Consider the following 4,404-nt stretch of genomic DNA (forward strand, 5'->3'; position numbering starts at 1 on the left):
CTTAAGTGCTATGCCAAATGTCAGCCTCAATTTTCACTCTTTGTAAGTCCACTGCCCATTTGCTGACCCCATCCATGGCCCTGCTCCCTCATCATTTCAACATAGTTTCGTTGGATTAAACTGGATTTCCAGTTAACTTTAGTCATTATGACTGAAAATATTTGCGTTTTTAATTCATTATTGCTGAATTCAAGAATATGGTTTGTAAAATCAATATTATTACTTTATAATTGCACCTTCTAAAAATAGCTAAAGTTTCTCAACGTAGTTGGAACATGAGCTAAATTTCAGTTTTCCAGAGTCAAATATCTCTAATCCCAAGCAGTTTTGAAAGGTAGCATGCTAACGAAAACTTTGTGACTAGCAATGGCGTGTTTTAATTGTCTGTAAAATTTCTGTGGTCACCCACATAAAAATTAATAACTGTACATTATACAACTACATTTGGCATAATTCTTTTAGTGAGTAAATATCCTTTTCTGAATATAAGCATAAGTAAACTGTCAACACTCGGATGAAAATCCTTCCAAAAAGCAGAAATTGAAAAATTAACCTTATATGCTGGGAAACTTAATATTTAATGAAGAAATATTCATTTTTACTACTAGATTATGTCTCCCATGTATTAGCTGTTAATTCTTTGTATTTTTGCTTTTCTGTCTTGTTCTTATATCCCAAAATCTAACATAAACTGAGTAAATTTAGGTTAAATAAAGGAATGACAGAATGGATATAAAAATGAGACTAACCAAAAGTCACATAAGCTGAAAATGACAATGACATAATAATCTTGCTCCCAAGACAACTACTAACAGCTTCAAATTCTTTTAAAGAGAGTAAAACTCCCTTTACCAGCAAAACACAGGGGCCATGATGGTGCAGCAAGCCAGTCAGGTTTCTATCTCCTAGTACTGGCATCCCATATATGAGCCAATTGGTGTCCTGGCTGCCCCACTGTCCATCCAGCTCCCTGCTTGTGGCCTGGGAAAGCAGTATAGGAAAGCTCCAAGCCTTGGAACCCTGCACACACAAGGGAGATCCAGAAGAAGCTTCTGGCTCCTGGCTTCAGATCAGCTAAGCTCTAATTGTTGCTGCTGTTTGGGAAGTGAACCAACAGGTGAAAGATTCACTAATATCTCTAAATATGTGTCTTTCCAATCACAACAAATAAATCTTAAACAAAATGCATTCTATTATTATCTCCTAAGGTCGTTATGACCTGTAATCCAACATTTTCAAAAAGAAAGCAATTTCCAGCCAAAATTCTGACTTTACAGCCAGTGGGATACATGTGATTTCTGAGACAATTGCCTTACTTCTCTTACAATTGCCCTTTATTGAGCATAATATATAACATCAGAAACATCTATTACCAAATATAACCGCATCTCCATGTTAGAAAGTTGCAAATCTACAATTAAATGCGGTATACTAAAAATGACTGTTTTTGGTGGTTTGTGAAGGAAGAATGGAGACGGTTTTCACTTTAACTTCAAGAGAGAAAAAGCTTAAAAGAAAAACATCTGTTAAAAACTGATGTTACAAAGACATTATACTTAATTTGGACAGTTAATCTGCTCCCTCCTCTCCATCATCACTGCAGGGAAGCATCTAGGAGCAGGCACCGTGACCCAGTGCGTTAAGCTACCACCTGTCGTGCTTGCCAGCTGAGTCTGAGTGCTGGTGTGAGGCCTGTCTCCTCCATGCTGAAGCGTATGGAAGGCAGCAGATCATGGTCCCAATATTGTTGCTGTCCTGGTGGGTGGCCCGGATGGAATTCCTGGCTCTTGGCTTAAACCTGGCTCAATCCTGGCTTGTTGCAGGCATTTGGAAAATGAACTGGTGAGTAGAATCAATCTCTTTCTCTACCTTTCAAATAAAATAAAAATAAAAGGGCAAAAAAGGTGACATTTATTTTGGGTGTAAATGGTGTTAGCGAACTCAATTTAGCTGAACCTTTAGTGTTCTGATCTGTAAGATTGGATAAAAAAGTAACACCCAGTTTGAGTGTTAGACTTGAAGTGCTGCCTGGGACACCTGCATCCTGCATCCAAGGGCCGGGATTTGAGCCTCACTTTGCAGCTGATCCCAGGTGATGGCCCATGCATTTGGGTCCCTGCTCCTCTGTGTGTGAAAACTAGATGGATTTCCAGCCCATGGTCTTGTCTGGCTCCAACTGTGTGGACTCTGAGCAATGAACCAGAGGATTTGGAGATTTCTGCATACTCCTCTGCGCTTTTCAAATACATTAAAGCATTTTTTTTACAAAGATTTTGTTTTATTTGAAAGGCAGATTTTACAGAGAGAGAGAGGAGAAACAGAGAGATAGGTCTTCCATCTGCTGGCTCACTCACCAACTGTTCACAGCCAGAGTTAAACTGATTTGAAGTTGGCAGCTGGGAGCTTCTGCTCAGTCTTGCCATGGGTACAGGGTTCCAAGGATTTGATCCATCCTCTGCTGCTTTCTCAGGTCATAAACAGGGAACTGGATTCAAAGTGAAGCAGCCAGGACATGAATCAGTATCCATAGGGGATGCTGGCGCTCGCAGGCAGAAGATTAACCTCTTAAGTCCCTATGCTGGCCCCATGAAATAAATTTTTTGAAAAATTGAATTCCATTTTCTCAATCTTACCCAGTTTTGTGAATTGAATGAAAAAGCACATGTGAAAACTACACTCAATGCAAGTTGTACAAATACTAGACTCTATGAGTAGTACAACTGTAGAATTAATGATTGAAATACAAAATGAGGAGCACAGTTCCTGAATGAATGATCAGAGCAGAAGGTAGAGAGAACAGCAGCAAACACTGAGCAATAAACACTCCCTGAGTATTTATTTTAAAACTTTACTTAGTTTAAAACTTATTTTAGTTTTAAACAGTTTCAGGATGGGGATCCTTTACAATGCTATGAATTCTATCACTTCTGGCAATCAATAACCTCATTACAATGGAAGCTTGGCCTAAAAGAAAGTTATTTCAGCAAGCAACACACAAGAAATAGATATTCTTTTAGCAATCCAAGAGGCACCCTGACAAGATTTTATTTATCTATTTCAAGGAAGGGGAGAGGGCAGAGGGAGATGAAGCAGGAGGGGGAGTACAGGGGCCATTTCCCATCTGCCAGTTCATTCTTCAAATGCCAACAACAGCTATAGTTGGAGGAGCCCAAAGCCAGAATCCTGGTACCTGGAACTCATTCTGAGCCCCCAACGCAATTGGCAGAGACCTAACTCCTTGAGCCTTCATTTGCTACGCACTAATAGGGTGCAGACCAGGAAATGAAACCCAAACACCCCAACACAGGATGCAGGCTCCCCCAGTGGCATCTTAACTACTTTGTCAAACACTCATCGCCTATAACAGAACTTGGCTTGAGATTCAAAGTGAAGCTTGGCTTTTATCAATTCAGTGTGGGCCTCAAGAACAGAATACGTGGGTATAGAAGAGGGGCCACAGCAGTGGAGGAAGCCACCACCCTCAAGGCCAGCGTGCCATATTGCAGCACCAGTTGTAGTTCTGCCTGCTCTGCTTCCAATCCAGCTCCCTGTTAACGCACCTGAGAAAACAGCACAGGTTGGCCCAGGTGCTTGAGCCATGGCCACCCACACAGGGGGAACTGGATGAACTCTGGTTCCTGGCGTTGGGCCACTGCCGCCCTCTCTTTTGCTTTGCCTTGCAAATAAATAAAGGAATCTTAACAACAACAACAAAAAAAAAAAACCTGGAAAAGGATAAAAAAATTTTTACAACAAATGTGAAAAAGTTACAAAAGAATGAAAAATATCTAGTGACACATAATTAGTGTGAAGTAGATGATCACAGAATTTTGAAAATCAATGAGATCTTAATTTAGCAGAAACAGGCCCTCATCTTTAACCGTTAAAAAAACCCTCAAATGTGAATGTTTTCCGTAGTACCTGTGAAGCAAGTCACTTCACACTTCATTAGTTGAATACTGAGATCTCTTCCCTGATTACAGAATTAATCTTGTAATTCTATTCATAAAGTTAGTCCTGATTTATAAGCTAATTTAGTGTGAGTTAGTCATGAGTATTGCAAAAGTTGAGAGAGTCACCTTGCCTAAGGAAAGGGAAAATAACTTCAGAGCGAAAAGTAACATACTTTGTTCGCTTGCTTTTCAATGGGATGATTTGTTTTAATTTCATCATATGACCTCAGCATACAGTTTGTACATTTGCAAGCTAACCCTTCTGTGTTAAGAAGGCAAGTGCAGCTGGAGGAGCCAAGATAAGTGGAGGCAACTTTCCCTGTGGCAAGTTTACCACTGCTGAGTACCTGCCTAACTATGAGCTAATCCCCAGCCTGCCCCAGTTGCCAGCTCTCTCAAAGGAATGACAAGGAGACTGTTGTTTAAATGTGGATGAGCTGGAATCTGCTCT

The sequence above is a fragment of the Ochotona curzoniae genome, unplaced genomic scaffold, assembly GCF_017591425.1.
Source record: "Ochotona curzoniae isolate NIBS_2020 unplaced genomic scaffold, NIBS_Ocur_1.0 scaffold_2587, whole genome shotgun sequence".
Taxonomy (NCBI): domain Eukaryota; kingdom Metazoa; phylum Chordata; class Mammalia; order Lagomorpha; family Ochotonidae; genus Ochotona; species Ochotona curzoniae.